The 23,885-nt window shown below is 36.2% G+C and overlaps 1 long non-coding RNA gene and 1 pseudogene across 1 annotated transcript; one reads left to right on the forward strand and one right to left on the reverse strand.

The window, feature by feature from the left end:
• Positions 1 to 13,895: 13,895 nt before the first annotated feature.
• On the reverse strand, positions 13,896 to 15,322 carry LOC111376247. The gene is made up of 2 exons (XR_002699434.1): positions 15,012 to 15,322; positions 13,896 to 14,496 (listed from the first exon to the last, which is right to left on the reverse strand). It is a non-coding gene; the product is annotated as an uncharacterized LOC111376247 (long non-coding RNA).
• Positions 15,323 to 16,551: 1,229 nt separating this feature from the next.
• Positions 16,552 to 23,885, forward strand: part of LOC111374229 — a 17,005-nt pseudogene continuing 9,671 nt past the window's right edge.

The raw sequence follows: 23,885 nt of genomic DNA on the forward strand, positions 1-23,885 counted from the left end.
AGGAGCCGAGCCCACGAGCGGCTCGCGAGCTCATGAATTTTTTATTTTCTTTTTTTTTTGCAAATTTTTCAATTTTTATTGATAAAATTTCAATTTTTTCCCACTTTTTTGGAGGAGCCGGCTCGTGAGCTCGGCCCACGAGCCGCTCGTCGAGCTCGACGAGCCGAGCGGGCTCGGCTTGTTGGAATCGACCCCCCAACTCGGCTCGAGCTCGTCATTTGACGAGCCCGAATAGCCCACGAGCCGAGCTTTAACGAGCCGAGGCCGGCTCGGCCCATTTGACATCCCTATCCTCACCCATCCCCACCTACACGCACCGTTCACTGTCATCCTCTCTTACAGTCGTCAAAATTCACCCGTGCGGCATCCACTCGTCGATGACTTCTTTAGCTGCCAATGAGCATCACCTACATGGATAGTAGAGATAGAGGGAGAAAGATAATGATCGTTGGAGAACATCGACTAAGCATCATAGGAGACTGATCATCTTCTTCATCCACGACTCAACGATGTCAACACCTGGTGTAATTTATAGAGTCCTTATCGAAGCAAATAACTTCAATTCTCATTGTCAAAATCTAATTAATTGAATTTTTGATCAATTTGGGCAACCGAGGTTGGAGAAATCAATGGCATATGATCAAATCTCTTGAATTTGTGACGTGTGACCTATGCACTTTGACATATGACTTGTGAGTTGTGATCTGATCCAATCGCCATCAAATCTCTTGGATTCGTGAGATGAGACTGAGCCAATGGTTTATGACCAAATCTCTTAAATTTGTGACTTGTGCACTTTTTCATGTGCCTAATTACATATGATCGTGACCTGATCCAATGGCAGGTGATCAAATCTCTTGGATTTGTGACCTTATCCAATGGCATTTCACCAACTCTCTTGAGTATATAACATATAAACTTTGACATATGACCAATGCACTTTGATATGTCACATATTCAAGAAATTTGATTACAGGAACTCAATCGGCTAAAAATGCAAAAACTCTACACATCTACAACTTCATCTACAGCAAAAATCTGTAAATTGTTACAAAAGGAGAGCACATGGGAAATGAGGGCAAAGGTGAATCAACTAAACAAAACTAAAATATTCAAAAAAATTGATTAAGAAAATAAAGAACATAGAGAATAATTTATTAATTGAATATTGAAATATGAGAGGGAATTAAAGAAATAATACAATATTGGTTGTGAAGAAGTTGTTCAAATTGTTGTCACCGCCCAATTCGACATCTCAAAAAGTGGAATTGCAGCTTCCGATTTGCATTTATGCAAATTGACGTTACGAATCATTAGATGCCAATAACGAAAAGCTTTAATCCGTGAAATCTATGAAGTCGTCTCTTGTTTGCGTACGCACATTCTTGCTAGGTTAATTGTCATCATTCGTGGTGCTATGTCAATCAACGCTCCGTCAAGCAATGTCCATCGATTCCATTGAATTTCGTCAGATTGTGCAAAGCAGTGGTGGTCTAGAGTGTAGAGAAAGACAAGGGTGAGTGGCCCCCAGGGCACATCTCCAAGTGGTAAAAAGGGGAAGGTGGAGAAATTCAGCTTTGCTTGACGCTGCTGCGTCAAGGGTTCGAATCCTGAAATATGGATTTGGCTCTTGAGTAAGTGCAAGTGTACAAGTAGCCTTCCACCCTGTACCCTTGGAGGCATAACCTGCGATCTACCTCTCTCACGATGCTCCAGGGTAGGGGTGGTGGGGGACCCTTAAGGTTAGGGTTTAACCTTTTTAAGACAAGGGTGAGTGTAGAGAGAGATGGGAGTGTAGAGATTATTAGGGTTTGAATGGAATGGATGACCTAATGGTAGGTATATAAATTAATTTATAATATCTGTTAATATTAAAATGTGGAATTATCAACTGATTTTTGAATAATCGAATCTTACACCTGTTTTTTGAATTGTAATATTTACATATTTGCGATAGTGTAATTGCCACAATTTATTATGCATCATTGTCAACAAACTAAGCCACCGTTTGATCTTCATTCTTTTCCAATTTTTTTTCATCACATCTCATTTTGCTACAGTATTTACACTGATAAAATGTTACAATCACTCAATCTTTTGTCAGAGATAATACAGGATGAAAAACCGCCTTGAGTTTGATGACTATTTCGCCCTCAATGGAAACAACAAAATTACAACAAAAGGGCAGAATGGGAAGGAACAAAATTCCAATTGAAGGGTTGAAATGATTTTCCACAAATTTCCATAATTCAAATGATTGACACACACTCAGATGCCTCAATTTTTTGCAAGGACACCGTCCTTATATTCTGCATGGGCCCCACACTCTTTGAAAAAAAAAGTTGGAAAAAATTGGCAAGAATCATGGTGAAACACACTAAACATTGTGGGTAAGTCGAAGAATTGTACATCGGACCTTGGAGCCAGAGGATAACGTGCCCATAGAAAGCTATAAGCTTTCCAAAGGAGATTGATGAGTTTGTTTCACTCATGAATTTTGCACAAGTTTAGTTTGATTAAATGCTAGATCGTGTAAGTATATAACGTTTTTGATGTGTTCGTTAGTGTTGTTTTGAAGATTAGGAGAGGCGATGTGAAAAGAGTTATTAAAGTAGACAAATAGGCCAAAAACATGGAATTGGGGCAGAAAGACAGCGCTTAGGCACTGCATTCATAGCGCCTAGGCGCTACAAAACTGAAAAAAAAGATGAAATTTGAACCCCAACGCCTAGGCGCTGTCTCGTAGCGCTTAGGCGCTGCAACTAAGTATTTAGGGCGCTTTTTTTGGACCGTTTTAAAATCCATAAAAATCCTACTTCTACACAAAACAGAGGGGCGCCTATAAAGACATCGTTCTCATACTTTTGAGGGGTTCTTGACATATTGGAAACAAGATAACAAAAAGGGAGATTCAAAAGAGAAGTTTAAGAAGATTAACACCAAGCAATTGAAGATTAGAAGCATTCATTGGAAGGGGAAAGAGATCTTGGTGAACGAATTCTACTTTTTCTTCTACATCTTTATTATAAATCCGGTGATGTATTCTAAGACAATTTCATATTTTTCTTCTTGTCTTATGAGTAGTTAAATTCATTGTTAGGGGGAATAATGTAACCAATTGGGATCCTCTACATTCTCTTATTAAAATTCTCAGTTTTTAATTTTTTTTCATGTGTTGATTTTGCTATGAGTTGAATGCATTAAATTATCTGATCAATAATTTGATGATTTTTGTGAATTCTTTACAAATAGAGATATGAGTGTAGGATTTAGACCATGTAATAAAAATTCAGTACATTGGTATAATGAGTAGAGATACGTATACCATTTATTGCGGTCATAATTGAATTCCTAGGACATAGAAGTCGTTTAATTAAGTTGAATTTACATAGAAATATGAAATTTAATTAGTTGAATAGGCTCAATGAGAACTCGAGAGGGGTAAATTGAATACAATAGGAGAATTTGACCGAGCACTACATTAGAATTGAGTTTTAATTTGAGATGTAAAGGTGATAAATTGGTGAAGTTATTCTACCCTAACATCCATTCACTATTTGATTCTTCAACCAATCGTGTGAACATCCATTTATTTTCTACAATTTAGATTAAAACTCAAATTTTACAACTTTTAATTGTTTTAGTCAAATTGTAGTTAAAGAAAAATTGAATTAAGTGCTAGAAAATAGTCCTTGTGGGATTGACAATTCGGATTCTTAGGTCCTCTATTACTTGGTACAGGTCGTACACTTGCGAAATAAAAATTTACAACTTTGACATCGTTGCTGGGGACTATTTCTTTTAGTCTTAATTTATTTATTTATTTTAACTGTTACTTGATTTGTTTTATTTTCTTTTATTTACAGAAAATTGTGTTCGTTGTATGCTCCGTGCCCAAGGCGACGATCTTGAACCGTTTGATTCGGAGATAGAACGTACCTTCAGACGAAGACGCAAAGAACACAAACAAAAACAGTAACATCAAATAACCGACAATCAACAAATCCATATCCCTATTCAGCCGATTGGACAAATGGCCGCAAAAGTGATGGCGCCACTGGAACAGCAGCATGAGCGAGGGGAAATAAATAAAAGTGATTTGTCAGTATCAATGTTCCTGACACCTATAACAGCACCCATGCGCTCCAGTATTGTGTATCAAGATTTTGGGATGACTAACTTTCAGATCAAGCCAGGTTGGATTAACTTGATGAGTAACACTCTGCAATTCTATGGGCTACCTCATGAGAATCCGGACACACATATCTCCAGATTTATCAGAAATTGTCAGAACTTCCATGCTCCAAGGGTCAATGAAGATGCTATTAAACTACGACTATTTTCATTTACATTGAGAGATGTTGCATTGGAGTGGTTAGATGTGGAGCCTCATGCCAGCATTACTACATGGGAAGAACTGACTAGAAAATTCTGCAATAAATTTTTTCCACCAGCCAGAATAGCTAAATTCAGATTGGAAATTCAAACTTTTCAACAGAAAGAGGAAGAAAGCTATCATAAGGCATGGAATAGATTTAATGAGCTGATGAGAAGATGTTCAAACCATGAAATCACTTAAGGAAACCAAGTGCAGTACTTCTACACCAGACTTACACCACTATCAAAATCTCAAGTTGATGCCTCTGCTAGTGGATCAATCATAGGAAAATCAGTGCAACAAACCATGGACCTATTTGAGTCAATTGCCACCACACACTCAATGTTCTCATCAGAAAGAGTGGTATCACCAAAGGCAGTAGGAATGTATGAATTAGACAGCACAACATCTACCAATGCACAAATAGCAGCTTTAACAAAACAGGTAGAGTTACTTGTAAAATTGCAAACACATGGAGCAAATGCAATGATGGCCAGTTCAGTATGTGAGGATTGTGGGAGAAATCACGCTACAGAGAGCTGCATGATGCTCACTTCTTCAGATGAACAAGTAAACTTTATTCAAAATAGCTCCTGTAATTTCAACTCATATGGTAACAATTTCCAGCAAGAAAGAAGACCAAGTTTGGGGGAGATGTTTCAACAATATGTGCAGAAGACGAACAAGGTGTTCCAGTAAATTGACACGGACTTTCAAAATCAGCAGGCATCCATCAAGAAATTAGATACACAAATTGGTTAGATAGCACAACAACTTGCAGAACGTCCACAAGGGACATTGTCAGGCAATACAATGATAAATCCTAAGGAACGGTTGATGGCAATTAAAGTAGTGGAGAACGATTCACCCAGGGTCCCCATAAAAGTTAAAGCATATGTACCTCCACTTCCGTTTTCCCAAAGACTTCGAAAAAAGTCGATGGAGCAAAATATTCATGTCATAAATACAAAGAGCGAGGTACAATTGCCAGAAATTACTACAGAGAGACCCAAAAGAAAAGATGACCAATACGTGATTGATGAAGCTACAAGGGTAGAAAAATCTGCACCAAACGCAACTGAAAATGGAGAAAGTACAGAAACATCAATTGCCAAAGCACTAAGTCTAGACAAAGCTTACATGCCTCCCATTCCCTTTCCTCAAAAGCTCAAGAAGAACAAACAAGACACAAACTATGAAAAATTCCTCGATATTCTCAAGAAGCTCCAGATCAATGTTCTGTTCATTGATGCTATACTACAAATTCCAAACTATATGAAATTTTTGAAAGAAATGTTGACAAAGAAAAGAAAGCTTCCGGAGTTTGAAACTGTGGCATTAACTGAGGAAAGTAGTGCAAGAGTCCAGAGAAAATTGCCTCCTAAATTGAAGGATCCAAGGAGTTTTATTTTACCAATTTCAATAGGAAATTCCTATTTAATTAATGCATTGTGTGACACTGGTGCTAGTGTCAATCTAATGTCGTATTTTGCTTACAGAAAATTGGGACTAGGTGAAGTCAACTCAACATCAATAACGCTACAACTAGCTGATGAACAATCACAAGACCACGTGACAAAGTTGAGGATGTACTCATAAAAGTAGAAAATTTAATATTTCCTATGGATTTCATTGTATTGGACATGCCAGAAGATCGAGACATTCCAATTATATTGGGTTGACCATTCTTAATAACGGGACGAACCCTTATTAACATGGAGAAGGGAGAACTAATCTTAAGGGTGGAGGACATGCAGGAGATATTCAATATTTACATCCAATATGAGAAACTTCCCAATAAAAATGATTGATGTAGAATTGATGAAGAAGAGCCACCTGATCAACGAAACTGTCATAACAAAAAAACAAATTTTGGAGAACGTCTTGGTAGAGATAAGAATGGAAAAATCAAAATTTGGAGAGCAAAAAAGAACTACATCAATGAAAATTACACAAAGTGCAATGATGGAATAACTTGGTTTTAGCCACCATCATAAATCAGCGGCACAAGTCAAGCTAATGACTTAAAAGAAGTGCTTCTTGGGAGGCAACCCAAACTTTTATTTTATTTTATTTATTTTGTTTTCAAAGTTCTAGGATAGTTTAATTTATAGTTTATTTAGGAATCATCACCCATACCCCTTCTACCCATAGGTCTTGGAGTAATTAAGTTGGTTATTAGATGTTTAAGCTAAGCAATCTTTGTTCCATGAGTTTAATTTTTTAAATTTAATTTTTCAGGAACATGACGTCGCGAAACACTCAAACCAACATGGATATGGAGAAAATGGGACAAATCTCAAGTTTGGGGGAGAATGTAGAAGAAGTGTCGATCAAATGCAACACCAAGACACCACAACATCATAGGCAATACTGACATTTCAGGGAAGTCCTCCTCCTTTTCCTTTAAATTTCACATTAAGGACAATGTTTCAGCTAAGTTTGGGGGAGTGACATCATTTGCTTACGTTGTTGAGTTTCTCGAATGCTTATGTGTGATTTGCTTGTTTTATGTGTTTGTGTTTTTATTCCAAAAAAAAAAAATTCATACTCTGCATGCTTGTATGAGTTAGATAGTCTTATCGGATATGATGAATATATTTGAGAGCATGTATTAGTTTATGGATTGTGGATGAATCATATGTTTTAATTGGATTGTCTGCTTATCCATATGAAGCGGTATAACATTTATGCACAAGTATTAAGTTGAGCATCGTACAGGAACATGAGAGCTCATGCACCTAGGCTAAAGAGATGACTTAGGTGTGTAATCCCGTAACCTATGAATGTCAATACACCTTAACTGTGTACATTATAATTTGGGGCGTTCCAATCGGCGAAAGAAATGATTTACGATTATGTTGATTTCGTGCATGTGAAAAAGATTGTGTGGAGTGTATTTAATTTTCTGGTATAAGCTTGATGATGACCGAATGCTAGAAATCTAACCCCTATAAATTTCGCTTCTTTTTACAATAAAAAGAAGCATTGCACCTTTTTTACTCGAGTTATTAAGTCCGTAGGGGTCTCTTAAAACATGGTACCCTTTAGTATACAAAAAATCGGAGAGTTACCGACCTAACACTCACTACAGCGATGAAGAAGTAAAAAAAATGGTGAGGCAAATAAATATATGAATGAAAAAAAAAAAAAAAAAACCTGATCTTGGGGGCCTAGATAATTAGTGGGTTTTAATCACTAGTATAAACTAGATTGTTGAAACACTCAGAAATTGGGAGAATCACTACATGAATGAATTGTTGACATTGTCGGTTGAACTAAACCAAATTAGATTGGTGTAAGGAAATCTTAAGCACAACTAAATTTTAGAATTACACCATGGACAGAGAATGAAAGAATCAAGTTTGGGGGTGTGCGAATCTTACGAGCGAAGAAAGGAAATAATTGACCATTAAAGGTTGGGAAATGAACCAACTTGTGAATGTGCGGCGCTACGCTTGATCATCCACACACGCACACCCGCTTTGCATTGTATGAGTGGAAGTTTGGTTCCTACATTGTGATTTTGACACCATTTATAAATGTAATATAACGTTATCAATGCTGAGCCAAAACGACAAGCCTTCTAACTTAATATTTGTGTGTATCGTCCGTGGATGATTTTATTGTTTGATTTGTTTGTTTGCTCGAGGACTAGCAAATGGTTAAGTTTGGGGGTATTTGATGAGTTTGTTTCACTCATGAATTTTGCACAAGTTTAGTTTGATTAAATGCTGGATCTTGTGAGTATAGAACGTTTTTTATGTGTTTGTTAGTATTGTTTTGAAGATTAGGAGAGGCGATGCAAAAAGAGGTATTAAAGTGGACAAATAGGCCAAAAACATGGAATTGGGGCAAAAAGACAGCGCTTAGGCGCTGCATTCATAGCGCCTAGGCGCTGCAATCATAGCGCCCAGGCGCTATCATCAGCGCCTAGGCGCTGCGACTGGGTATCTAGGGCGCGTTTTTTGGGCCGTTTTAAAATCTATAAAAACCCTACTTCTACACAAAACGGAGGGACGCCTATAAATACATCTTTTTCATAGTTTTGAGGGGTTCTTGACATATTGGAGACAAGACAACAAAAAGGAAGATTCAAAAGAGAAGTTCAAGAAGATTAACACCAAGCAATTGAAAATTATAAGCATTTATTGGAAGGGGAAAGAGATCTTGGTGCACGAATTCTACTTTTTCTTCTACATCTTTATTACAAATCTGGTGATGTATTCTAAGACAATTTCATATTTTTCTTCTTGTCTTATGAGTAGCTAAATTCATTGTTAGGGAAAATAATGTAACCAATTGGGATCTTGTACATTCTCTTATTAAAATTCTCAGTTTTTAGTTTTTCCATGTGTTGATTTTGCTATGAGTTGAATGCATTAAATTATCTGATCAATAATTTGATGATTTTTGTGAATTCTTTACAAATAGAGATATAAGTTTAGGATTTAGACCATGTAGTAAAAATCCAGTAAATTGGTATAATGAGTAGAGATACATATACCATTTATTGCGGTCATAATTGAATTCCTAGAACATAGAACTCGTTTAACTAAGTTCAATTTGTGTAGAGATATGAAATTTAATTAGTTGAATAGGCTCAATGAGAACTCGAGAGGGGTAAATTGAATACAACAGGAGAATTCGATCGAGCACTACATTAGAATTGAGTTTTAATTTGAGATGTAAAGGTGATCAATTGGTGAAGGTATTCTGCCCTAACATCCATTCACTATTTGATTCTTCAACCAATCGTGTGAACATCCATTTATTTTCTAGAATTTAGATTAAAACTCAGGTTTTACAACTTTTAATTTGTTTTAGTCAAATAGTAGTTAAAGAAAAATTGAATTAAGTACTAGAAAATAGTCCTTGTGGGATCGACAATTCGGACTCTTAGGTCCACTATTACTTGTTACGGGTCGCACACTTGCGAAATAAAAATTTACAACAGAGATGAGCACCACGATTGAACAAAGTGCACTATGGGAACTTACTTCGAGTTAGAGTGAAAAGACTAAATCATATGACTTGTCAAGAAATGTCATGGACGTCACCTTGATTAAGCTATGGGGCCCATCATGTGTGAAATTTCACATGTTAACCCCCCGCTATTATCTCCACCTAGGGGTGGGGACACCTACTATCCAATTTGCAGTTCCAATGATTTTTCTTTATTTTATCAACTTTTTAACATACATGGCAGCTAGATTTACTTGCATAATGTGATGATAAACCAACGTTTTGATAAATTTATTTATTTGTTTCAATTTTTATTACAGAGATCAAGCTTTTTTTCATTTTCTTTTGAAACAAACAAGGCATGTTCAGCACGGAATCATGGTCCTTGTCCCTATTACAAAGTTGCTTTTCAGTCCAATTGTCACCTGGTAAACTACCCTGAGCCATATTTTTGACAAAAATGAGTTTTGTAATAGTAGATTTTTGAAGATTGTACGGTTAAAAAGTTAGAAAAAGTTTTGAATTTATGTGTAAATTATTTTATTGAAAGAATGTGTGATTAAAAATAAGTTTTAAAAAATTGTATTTTGAGATAATGGATCATGTTATCTGTATATTCTCCTTTATATTAAGTTTGACACTCTTCCATATGACATTTATCAAAATAATCGACTTTCACATTTTACTTAGTGTCCTGATTTTGACACGAAAGAAGAATGTCGAGAAAAATGTAACCAACAATTTATATAGAATAATGCTTCTTGTACAGAAAGGCGTTCGCAGAAATGTTCCAAAAATTTAAAAGTTTGGTTATATGGCACAAAAAGCATGTGAAAGCACAGAAAGCTGGTCTACTGCATTAATTATTGAATATTTTATTCTTGTTCAAAGCACGTGATTTCTGGTCAATTTTCATTTAAGAAAGAATAGAAAACATAAAAACAAAACAAAAGAAAAGGACAAGCCAGGAGACCACTCCAACCCGCCTAATTTTTCCCGCCCTTTCCAGTGAGTTTAGCTCATCGCTTCCAGATTTGAGATTTTATCTTCTCTTCCCAGATTTTCTCATCTCACCCATTTGTACACACTGACCAGTGACATCGACGGCAGCTACTTCCCAACAAACTGGACCATGAACCATGGTGATGACCGATTTCGGTGACCTTGAAAACTTGTCTTCACCAACTTTTGTGTACCCCCCAAGTGAGCGACAAATCTTTTTGTTGGTTTAAATCTTGTTTTGTAAACTCTTAATATACTGTCAAAATGCTTTTTAACCTTTTTGTATTATACTGATTAAATGTTGTTTCATGCATTTAACTCCATTTTGACTTATTCCAAGTTTAATGCATTTTGACTGAATAAATGTTGTTGTTTCGTAAACTCCTAATAGACTTATTAAATGTTGGATATCAATTTGTTCTTTATAACCTTTTTGTATTATACTATCAAGATGGGAGATTAATGCACTTGGTATGATTTCTAATTAGGGAGTAGATTCATTGTGGACGTTATAATGTGATTAATGTATTACTCTTGATGCAACCAAAATTAGATGCTTCAGGTCCAGCCAAAGAGATGACCTTTACATTATATTTTCAATTGTTTTTTTGACTGGAATCCATTTATGTTTTGCTCAACCTTGCCATTTATTGTGTAACTGTAGGAGGTTCAATGGAAGAAGTACGCGATGAATTTTTGGTAGAGAGAGGTGTTGACGAGAATGTTGTGGGCAATGTGATATCAGTGGAGAAGTAAATGGTAGGTAAAGATGTTTCGATGGTGCGTGAGGTGCCGGAGGTGGGCATGATATTCAACAATGAAAAAGAATTGTGGGATTTCTACAAAGGATATGCATATCATGTAGGTTTTCCAGTTTTAAGAAGGAATTCCAAAAAGGGAGACGATGAGAAAATTAAATATGTGACCTTAACATGTAGCCGTGAAGGTCACAGAAGCACTGTTACAAGCGATTCTTTGAAACCCCAACCAACAATTCAAACAGATTGTAAAGCTAGGATCACTGCATTTTCGATGCTTTTGGAATATGGAGAATTAACACAGTTCACCTCGACCACAACCACAAAATAAGTCCTTCGAAGTCGAGTTGTATCGTTGCAATCGAGAGTTGAGTTCACAAGTAAAACGAAAGCTTGAAGTGAATGATATGGCGGGGATTCCTTTGCACAAAAGTTTCAACTTTGCAATGGTTGAAGCGGGTGGATATTAAAGTATGACTTGTATAGAAAATGATTGTCGAAATTATATTGAACAAATAAAACGATTAAGACTCGGTGATGGAGATGCCACAGCGATACAGGCCTACTTTTCCAAGATGCAAGCCCAGTGCTCGGAATTCTACTTCAGTATGGATTTAGATGATGAGTATAGGCTGAAAAAAAAATTTTGGGCTGATAATAGGTCGAGGCAAGCATACAAAGATTTTGGTGATGTTGTCACATTTGACACCACTTATCTAACTAATAAGTACAATATACCGTTCGTCCCTTTTGTTGGGGTTAATCATCACGGACAATCGACACTTTTTGGTTATGGTTTGTTATCGAATGAGGACAGGGGTACTTTTGTATGGCTAGTTAGGACATGGCTACAGTGCATGTATGGAAAAGCTCCCCATGAAATTATTATCGATCGGGATAGGGCGATGCAAAATGCAGTTCAGATTGTATTTCCAAATATGAGGCATAGATGGTGCTTGTGACATATTTTGAAAAAGTTGTCAGAGAAGTTTGGATACCACGTTGATAAAGCTTCCATTTTTTCGACTGTACATGAATTAGTGTATGATTGTGAATTTGTTGACAAATTTGATACAGGTTGAAGAATGATGATTGATACGTATGAGTTGCATAGTAATGAATGGTTGTTGGGACTGTTTGATGATCGAGGTCGTTAGGTTCCCTGCTATTTTAAAACAAGACGACCTTGAAGTAATTTGTCGAACAATATGAAAGGGCACTGAGAAGTAAGGTTGAGAAGGAATTCTAGGACGACTTTAAGTCATTCTCACTAATGGTATTGTGTACGACGACTTTCGAAATGGAGAAGCAGTATCAGAAATGTTATACCATCGATAGGTTCAGGGAGTTCCAAGCCGAGCTCATTGGGAAGGTTTATTGTGATCTCATATCTACTGCAGAAGGAACTTCGAGGATGATGTACGACCTACACGAGGTTATCATGTCTGATGATCGACAAAGGATTAAGAAGTTTTTTTTATCTCATTTCAGAGAGACATTTGTGAAATTGCTTGTAGTTGCCACCTGTTTGAGTTCCGAGGTAGAATATGTTGGCACGCTATCGCTGTCCTAATACGTAATGACATCACGTCATTGCCAAAGAGATATATACTACGGAGATGGAGAAAAGATATTTGTAGAGCACACACCAGGGTTACAGTGCACTATGATGGGTTGGTTAGTACTCCTGAACAATTAAGATATGTCGATTTGTGTCGGTCTTTCGTAAAGGTTGCAAACCTCGAGGCTGATGATGAAGTGCGTTCTCATGTGATAAAAGAGTGGATAATTAATCAAAAACAAGAATTGATGATGATAAAGTCAGATTGCGGTAGTAACATCATTTCGCAACACACTATTCAGTTAGCATCGAAGTGTAATGAATTCGTGAAGGCGTGCAAGCTCCTATATCATAGAAAAGAAAGGGTGAGCCGAATAAGCTTTGGAGAAAAAGCCCGTTGGAGTCCTCTTCAAAGAAATCAAAGGTGTGTTGTGATAATTTGTTTTCGCACCTTAGATAATATTCCAGTGCACTTACTATTTAATTTTTGTGTATGTTTAGGCAACAACGACGTCAACGAGAGGAAAGAGGTTAACATCCAGGCACAGTAATAGACCATCTGTTGAGGCCGTTGGGCAAGCAACTCCCCAACATTCTATGCAAACACCGTTAATGGCAACAAATCTTGTATTCAGTTCTCAAGGTTTAATGCATGTTTGAACTTGTATGTTCGCATTTCATTAGTTTGTATGTGTTCTTACATTCACATTGTATGACAGGTCATTCGAGTCCATGCAATCCACATTTTGAGCAAGACGGTGACCTCCCCGACCTCTAAAGCAAGTGGATTCCAATTGTTTGTAATGATTTCAGCTTGCTATTGTCTTTCTGACCGAAAGTAGCATGGTGGTTAATGTATTTTGAATACTTATGGGAATTGCTTATTTGTATCAAACTCGGTATTCATTAGTATTTGCCAAGTAATTCCCTGTTTTTGTTTTTAATTGAACTAAAGTTGGTGTTTTCTTTCTTTTTCGATTTGCCAGAGATTTGTCTTTATGCATGTTTTGGGTTGGAAAAGAGGTGTTAACTTTGGTGGAATGTAGCTTTATCTTGATTGAACTATTAATGGCTTTAGCCTCATTTCGGGTTTAAAAGGTGTCTTGGTTGAACTATTAATAGCTTTCCTAAGAAATTCTGAGTTTGATTTTGTGACAGGTTCATAATGAAAGCTGAATGCTTAATGTTTCGTTCCATTACCCTACATAAGACACTCAATCAACACATATGGAAATTATCGAAAATGCACTCATTATTCAGCAACAAGATTCAATATACATAGACAGTGGAAGTCATTTGCAATTAGCAATAGGATTTGGTACACACTAAAAGTAATCAAAAAGCAACATTGCAAGAACAAAATATAACTACTCATTTGGCCGACCCCTTTCCTTTTCCATTATCTTTCGATGGCTCTTTGCACTTGCGAAGTGTCAGATTGAACGAAATTTCAAGGTTTCGTTTCTTACCTATTCGACCTAGACTTTCGAACATGCTTGGCAAATCCTCAACAGTAGTCGACTCGTCGATTACTTTATCAATGGTAGTAGACTCACCGATTGCTTCATCAATGGTGCTCGACTCACCGATTGCTTCATTAATGGTGCTCGACTCCCCAATTTCTTTTTCTACCTTTACCCTGTGACAATATCCACAGCCAACACTGCAAGTTCTGAATAGCCGTTCTTTACTTTTGCCCTTCTTTTCAACCTCAAAACATTTCTAGACTCCATCTACTCACCATGGACAACGAAGTTTTTTCTTGCATTCTTCGAAGAAGTGATCTGTGCTTCTACAACTATGACAAATGTCGTAAATCTTACCCCTCATCCCTACCAAGTAAAAAATCACATGCATCTAAGTTAGTATACATAAGATCCCTAACACACTGATCAATAATACATCATTTTCATGCCAACTGTACAATGGTAAATGAACTCAACAATTGGACATAAAATGAGATCAAATCATGTACTACCGTAATTCATAGTGTAACAGGCAGAATCAAACAGCTCCCTGCTTCTTACAATACAATTTATCGGCAACAACCAAATTTCGAACAAATTGCAACTAACACGTTATACCAAAAAACTGAAATTCACCAACATAATCACAGCCTAACTAACTACATTAGACACACACGAAAAGATAAGTTTCAACACAGCCAACAACTGAATAATCCCTTTCACCATGTCTCAACAAGCAAGAAAATTATCCCATTTCAAAACTTCACCAACATCGGTGCGATAATTTGTAGGAAAAATCCAAAAACCTTACAATTTCGAACCATGTACAGTGGATGCAAAAAAATCCATAAATAATTTGTTCAAAATGCAAAAAATCTAACCTTCTCAAAATGCATAGCAGTCGGTTTATGTGTAAAGTCGTCGATGATAGCTGAAAAAGACAACGACACCGTCTCGAAAACGACAGCTTTCTCACGATTTTCTGCAGTCAATAATATGGCAGAGTTGAAGATATTGGATTATTTGATTTTTAACAGAACCGAAGCCGAATTCGAGACGACAACACCGATGACATCGACTCTATGTTTTCAGATTGAAGGAAAGCTGGAAAGATGAAGAATGGATGTGACCATGTGAGAAAGTGGGAGTGGTTGTGGTTTGTCCTGCCTTTTTAATTCAAACATTCATGTGATTTTGCGGATGAATCATATTCATTCAGTGAATTGGATTTTATTCTTATTTTATTGTTCAAAAAAAGGAATGTCACATCATCTGGAAAAATTCTGTGAACGCCTTTCTGTACAAGTAGCACTATTGATTTATATATACCTTAATTTGGGAGCAAACAGGCAAGGAATGCGGTAGCCCAAAAAATTATTTAGAAATGATGAAAAGTTACCGGAAGGTAAGAAATGAATAAAGGAGGATTATTTTAGTTTGGGGGTCAAACGCTCCATAATTTGAACTTCGAAAGAAAGCCGAATCAAAACGTTCACGCTACACACAATGCATAGGAAATACTCCCTATATCCAAGTGTCCCCTGTTTGATACGGATTAGAAAGAACGTAGAGTCAAAGTTAATAATTAATTTTAAAATCCTAAAAATCTAATTTTTTAATCCTAGCCTCCGACTTGGAGCGTGTGGTTCCGCTCTCTCGATCGATGAGAATTTGTGGCATTTCCCTTTCTGAAAAAGGTACATGGGCGGTTTAGTGGGCACCAAGTCGGTGTAGAGAGGCTGTTGCCACCGCATAACGCCGTTAGAATTAGTTTAGAATTACAACTGTTGACCTCGAGAATTGGACCTTTCACGCGGCCAATCGAGGGTTACTTCACGTGTTTCTTCCTGCGCACAATAGCAAACGATTAGACGCACACAACCTGAACTAGCGGGGGCAGTGGCGACTGCATACACTCCGACGGTCAAATCAGTGGACGGTAATTGAAACTGTGCCGAAATTGTACAAGAGTGGGGAGGAGAAAATATTGTACTTGTGTGTAGAGTGCCAAGTAGTTTAGAGTATGTTTTATTACCTCTGTCTATTGCCAAACCTTTGGTATTTATAAGTGAGAGGCATCATTGGATATGAGACACGTGTATGCATCTAACGATGTGAGAAGTTTTCTCGTAAGCGTCAATCAACCTCATTTAGAGGAGACGGGTAATTAACTCTTCTGAGTTATGAGTTAACATAAAGTTGAGATGTCACATCAATTAATCCATGAAGATAAAAGAGGATCCCGACACAAATATTTCTCTGAAATTGGTGGCGGAGAGACCTCTGTTGCAAAGTGTCTCGACATTCCTCGCACTTCAGTAAGAGGAGACTTCTTGGCAATTACTTGGGGTGATGTTTGTGCCTCCCAGCATGTTAACGTTGAGGTTCGAGCGAGATTAGTATTGCTTCGGAATGATATCAAATCACTTTGGAACCACTTCGACACGACACGTGGCACCTTGTTACCGAGTAGACTGGATTAGTGAGGGGTTTAACTACAGCAAACCCCTAATTTTCCATTTTTCTTTTGAAAGCTGCAATCTCTTATTCACCTTTACACTTTTCTGTGTTTATCTTTCTTGATTTCAACAAAAAGGGGCATTGGAATACTTGAGTACATTAATTTACCAGATCCTGTACTCCGATTAGATATTCTTTCCCAATTTCAGTGATCTCTCAATCTCAGGTTCCCACAAATCACCTTAGATCGAACTCTCTCGTTCTTGCAAATGGGTAAGCTTCAATTAGTTTCAATTTTTATGTAACATTTCAGTTTCATGTTATAACCAGCTAATTGACATTATAAAAACGATCAATTTAGTGTTGCGCTTTTATTATCAACTTTAATAAATAGTTTGGGATAGAATTTAATTTACTTCACAACGTAATTATTTATTATTATCGCAGTACGTTTCTTGTTTTGTGCTTAACTGCTTTTCAGTTATTGTTTCTTGTTTAAATAGGTCAAATATCTTCTGTTAAAGTTTTTGATTTGGAATAATTTTGTGTAAGTTTTATAAAGTTGATTTATTTATTCAGCGTGATTGATACTTGATATGAAAGTTGAACTTACATTTTACTCGCTTCCTTCTGTTTTAACTGAGTTTTGGAAATCATGCATGATGTTCAAAGTGGAAATTGAAATTTTTGCCTACATTACTTAAATAAAGAACTATTTGAATCTTGCAATCATAATAAATGGTGGACAAAATAAATTTAGGAATATGCTCAACCGAGCTTCTGACATCTCTTGATTCAGTTAAGGTTTTTTTCCACCTGCTTTCAACAATATCTCCATATAATTCCAGCAGTCATGATGTTTTAATTTCTCTCTCGAGAATGACAAAAAAAATTCTTTTCTTTGAAAGGTTTAAATTATTTTTTTGTCATTGTATTTGTTTGTTTTTTGTTTTCAATTAACTTATGCATGTATTCTATATGATGAAACCTGAGAAAGGGGTTCTGCCCAAGTTTTGTTTGCTTATTGTTAATGTAGTTCCTATACCATCTATCCAGATAAAAGTTGTTCAACTCACCTCATAGATGGGGACGGTACTTTCAATGTCTCTGGAATTGACAATTTAATGAAGGAAGTTAAACTTGCCGAATGTGAACTTTCTTATGCCGTAGTCTCCATCATGGGTCCCCAAAGTAGTGGTATGAATTTGGCTCTAAAGACACCTCTTTATTTCTCTCGTCAGTTCGGCATGTGTTAATTGCAGCCTACTTGATTATGGTTTTTTGCATGAATCGTATACCTTAATGACTCCATTTGGCTTCTTTCACTTTTCTTTGTTTTATATGTATTTTTTCTTCCCTTTCCACTCTATTTAGCATCCCAAAATTCTGCTCATAATATGAAGGTTATTATGTTCTGATCAGTGGTTGAAAAGGTTGTCGGGTATGGAGGCATTTTTTCTCCATAAGCCAAGGAGTAAGTTTCAAAATAGACCTAAAATAATTCAAATAATATTGAAAATTAAAAATTATACTTGCAATAGACCATAAATCATCAGAAAAGAACCTATCAACAAAATTAGAAGTCTAATATGCTACTAGAAGCATGAAATGGATTAAAAAATAATAACTTAACAATCTAGTGATAAAATAACAAGACCATTAATTCACTACAAAAGCTACAAGTCTAAAATAAATGAAACAACTGACCAACTATTTAAAGATTTTGCTTTCTTGGATTTAGAAATGAAAGTGAGTCTCGATGAAAGAAAACACAAACATAAAAGAAAGAGAAGAAGAATGAATTTACATGATGCAGGTCTCTTGCTGCGACAGAAAAGTTGCAATATCACTTAGGGCATCATGCTTCAGTTGTAGGAGTTAGAGGGGTAAGACAGACGGGCTTTTCTCGTATTCTCTTTTCTAATCTTCAATAATTTTAGAGTTGGATTGTGTCCTAAACATTTTTAAAAAATCCTATGAAAACTATCCCTAAAAGCCAAGGCTGGTAAAGCACAAATAGTTTAGAAAAAGGTTGGTTAAGGAGATTCAACCATCATGGTTGATGTCCCAGAGACATGCATTTCAGTAAATAAAGATATAAAAGGCACTCAAAGTGTATGCTAATTAAAACCTTGTAATGGGTGCACCTCGAACGCCTTTTAAAACACCGGTTATTATTGTGTTGGCCAGTTCTTTCCTGCATGAATTAGTATGAAAATTCTTCTATGATTTTCACAGGGAAGAGTACACTGTTAAATCACCTATTTGGTACTAATTTTAGGGAGATGGATGCTTTTAAGGGGAGGTGGGTGCTTCTAAAGATTGCTGTCACTTATTTGCTAGCTATTAGATTTAAATAAACTGACAGCATATGGATTTCCCCAGGTCTCAAACCACAAAAGGGATATGGATGGCACAATGTGTTGGGATTGAACCTTGCACTCTTGTAATGGATTTAGAGGGAACTGATGGAAGAGAACGAGGAGAGGTACTATGTTAAACACGTCTACATAATGACTTTATGTTTACGTGGTGAGTTGTTCATATATGGGTTATTGTCATTGTTATAACTCTTATGTTTTGGAGATATATGATTTAACGACGACATCTGTGTCTGCTGTTGGCAATAATATGTGAGGCCATTAATATTATGATTTGCAGCTGCTACTCAGATTTCATTTGGTTTTTGGAACCATGTCTTTGCTGTCTCCTGTGTCATTTGAAATTGCTATTTAATTTATGTTATGTTGTCATTTGGCGCTTCATTTTCAATCCTTCCAAGCAAACCTCAGATTGCCTATCAACATAACTCTGGGACAGATTCAATTATGAGTTTCTGTCACATAATTCACATCCTTGGACACTATGATCATCTTCCTTTGAGTGATCACTTTGAAATTATCTTTCTAGGATAAATGGACTTTTATCTACATCTCGATCATGTATTGGAATTCATTTATTAATTCACACATTTTAGTAACCTTGGACATTCCAGCTTTTGTAAATTGCTTATTAGCTCTTAATTCAATTATTAAGAGCCTGTTTGATAAATCTTTTGGAGATTTCAAGTTGGTGTGTCCCATGACCGTGTGGTTAAAAAGTGAATACTACTCGCGTGTCTATTAGAATATGTGGTTGGTTGAAGTTTTGACCCGTTGAAAACCCTCATGCACACGGGATCGTGATCAAGTAATATAATGGTGAATTAAGTGTTGAACCTACGAGAATTATGTGTTTGATAGAGTTAAAGCTATTAATATCCTTAATCGAATAGCAATATTGAGCTGTAATAAATCTGTCTAATTTATCAACTAACTAGAAAGCAAAGTAAAAGCTTGTAAAATTTGTGAGATGTATTGCTAAAATGTAAAATCCCCTTGTTATTCCATCTTTAGTCCAACAATTAGAGTGACACATTGATATCATGCAAGTTTGTCAATGTTCCTAATTTATTTGAAAACTTTTCTCGATAGCAATCAAATCTAATCTTACACATAACATTTCTATATCTTTATTAAAGATTCCAACATGCAAGAAAGCGTTAAACAAGCTACAACATCTATAGAAACCATTTGAAATGTAGAGGTATGTCTCTATCCTCTATTGAACCTTACAATGCTTATTACTACGTGCTAACGATTCTATTATCTCTCTCAATGACAATAAATTCCACAAACAATTCAACTAATGGCCAATTAATTGAAAAGCAAGCTAAATCATAATAAACATCCAAACATTCAAACAAATTATTCAAACCAAAAATCTCATAATAAGGGTTCATTTCATCCTAGCAATGTAAAAATCTAGCCTAGCATATTGAAATGACAATAAATCATTCTAAGTTTAATAAACATTACCTTAAATTTGAATAATTGATGAGAAATCTTGAATTCTTGAATGACTTCAATGGATTTATGATATCTATTGAATTGTCCTCCCAATCCTTGTGCCGATTTTCCGATATGAATTTTACTCGGTAATCTTCTTGCAATTCCACAATTGAAACCTTGTAAAAATATGAATTTGCTCTCTTCTTCTAATGAATTTCTCTAAGAATCTCGATGTTCTTGAGTTGTTTTTGCATAAAAGAGGTTCTCTCTAGGTGTAGGAGACATTATGGTATTTATATAGCTCGAGTCTACGTCAATGATATCGTCCAAAATCTTGCCAAGTTGAATTTTAATTGTATAAAGAAACCTGAGATTCGACCGAATTTATAACTATGTGACTGCATAGTTCAAGGACTGACACCGCATTTTTTCCTACATAGCACTATGTGACTGCATGACCAAATGCACTATACGACTACATTGTGTAATTTTTGGTTGCCTTCTTATGTTCTTTCACATTTTGGTCCCCGAAATTCTACGCATCATTTTTCCCTCCTTTTAGCCTATATTTTCACCCTCTTAGCTTCCAAGTACATCCAATTAAACCCCTAGCATCTTCAATCTCCAATCTTCAATTCATGGTCCAATTCAACTATTAGATTGTTGCAACTTAGTCCCCATCTTGTAAATTTCACTCTTTTTCAGGATTTTCCTTTGTTTTCCAATTTCTTGTTCGACCATTAGGTTTTACCTATTTAACACAAAGTACAACAATTTAGGATATATTTCATCTAAAGAACAACTAAATATCGCTATTTTAGGCTCTAAATCAGTGTATAAAATACACGTGTCAAGTTTGACCAGCTTAAAATATGGAAAAAGCTTTACCAAACAAGAGCTAAATTCTCGATGTCACGTTGAAAAGTTCGTGGACATGGTATTGGTTTCTCTTGTTCAATTCTAATTATTGTGTTCCTATCAGGATGATACTGCATTTGAAAAACAGAGTGCTCTTTTTGCCCTTGCCGTTTCAGATATAGTGCTAATAAACATGTAAGATTGTTTTGTTCCATTAAAAAATGTCTTGTGAAATTGATGAACTCTTTTGGATTCTTAAGTTATGAATAACTTGCTTGAAAAATATTCAGGTGGTGTCATGACATTGGCCGTGAGCAGGCTGCAAATAAGCCTCTCTTGAAAACTGTATTCCAGGTACTTGACGCATCTTTTCCATCCGAAAATGTAATTTGAGATTCAAATGCGTCACTGTTCTATCTCGTAATCAACAGGTTATGATGAGATTATTCAGTCCACATAAAACAACTTTATTGTTTGTCATACGTGATAAAACGAGGGCATGTTTGTCTCTCCTTTCTCTTTGATGTTGCTCAACGTACTTTAAAAACTTATTATTTTAGGGCATTTGGTCCCTTCAAATAACTTTTTGATATGCTGGAGGTTTTTTCCCCTCTTGACATGTTATAGACGCCTTTGGAAAATCTAGAACCTGTCTTGAGGGAAGACATTCAGAAGGTATATTGTATGCCTGATGGTTCTTATTCTAGTCTCTCTCTCTCTCCCCCTCTCTCTCACTGCTCCCTCTTTTGGAGATATGGGATGCTGTTCCTAAGCCACAAGCTCACAGAGAAACTCCTCTAAGTGAATTTTTTAACGTAAGATGTCAATATTAAGTTAAATAAGCTACATCACGTCACATCTCTTTTATGCTAAAAACTCTTTATTCGAACGTTTACTTAAATGATGGAATGACAGGTTGAAGTTGTGGCTCTTTCTAGTTATGAAGAGAAGGGAGAACAATTTAGAGAGCAAGTTCACGCTCTATTTGAATCCTTTCAAAATTATGTTCACGGTCTTCAAATGCCTGTCGTTATTTTACCTTTGTTCTTTCCCCGTGGTTGTTTCGGGTGTAACACTTCATCAGTTTCTTGCACAGGAACACTCCCGTGTATGCAAAGGTCATGGATCAAAGAGGGGTGACCCAAACTGCCTGTAGCTGGCCCGACTAGGATGCGAAGAATGCTGTTTTGAATGACTCTGCAAACATCAATAGAATACCCATTCTGAGTAACAAAATTCAGCAAGGTCCGTTCCTTGGTGATCTCGCTGGTGTTGCTACTGGGGATCAGTTTGGATGATATGAAGTGATACCAAATTTTATAGTTAGGTATCAGACCAGAGGAAGGGAAGTGAGTTACATCACTAGCTGATCTTTTCCATTTAGTACCGAGGCGAGCTATAGTGCGAATTATCTCATCGGGATCGACCCCCTCATTGCGTAGTCAGGAATAGTCGTCACTGGGTATATCTCGCGTGTGGTAGAACCTGTTAATTGAAGCACTGTCAAACTTGATCCAAAAACCCTAGACAAAAATTTTGAAGTTCTCGTGTTCATTGTCATAAAACTTCTCCCATTCCAAACTGTGTATTTTATCTGGCAAAAAATTTTCAAAGCCCCTCTCAGGAATGCAATTCCGATGTATCACACTTTATTTATAGCGTTCCTCTGCTTCGGAACTAATGAATCGTCTTCGATCAAACGTTGTAGTAGATGAAGAGGCAGTGATCTTAGATTTCTTTTTAGGAGGCATGGTGTAAGTGTTCTTCCCAATATCACGTGAAGTTAACCGACCACCTAAATCAATTCAATGAATTTGTCTTAGTAAATGAAGTATGTCCAAAGTAGGCACGAAAATCTTAATGAAATAATATTCGAACATGTGGTAGGCGGCTAGAATAATCAAGTACAAAGCCTAATGCAAACTATTAAAAATATCTCAAGAATAGCACAAAAAAGTATTTGGGGAAATTTATCAAACACTTTGTGGGCAAAACAATACATTAATAAATCAATAATGAGGAGGTAATTCATGGCAGGAGAACGAGTTCTTCTATTCAACTTTCGATTGAAAATCTTTTCGAGCAAGCTTAAATCTCGGTGGTTGGGACCATTTGTAATTCATAAGGTACTCCCGTATGGTGCTGTGGAGTTAGTGAACAAGGATGGATCTACTTTTCAAGCAAATGGACAACGCCTCAAGCATTACTATGGAGAGGAAAACCGAGATGTGGAAGACATTACCCTTGGAGAACCACATTAAAACCACATCACGTCCAGCTAAAGACGTAAAAGAAGCGCTTCTTGGGAGGCAAACCAAGTTCTATCCCTAAATTTTCGTTCTTTAGTTTGACATTTCCTTTTCTTTCGTGGTAACTCTAATAATTTCGCTTTCTTTTCATTTTTGTAAAAATTTGCTCAAAAATGGTTGCATCGACACTCTAGTCAACATGGAAAGGGAGTACGTTGGAGGTACAAAAAATAAAAAAAATTTACTACCTTTTCAGAATAAATGGCGTTGTGGCGCCCATACTAGACGCTGCAGCGCCAACTCTAATAAATATATATATATATAAATATAAATATATATATATATATATATATATATA

Source organism: Olea europaea, chromosome 2 (genome assembly GCF_002742605.1).
Source record: "Olea europaea var. sylvestris chromosome 2, O_europaea_v1, whole genome shotgun sequence".
NCBI lineage: Eukaryota > Viridiplantae > Streptophyta > Magnoliopsida > Lamiales > Oleaceae > Olea > Olea europaea.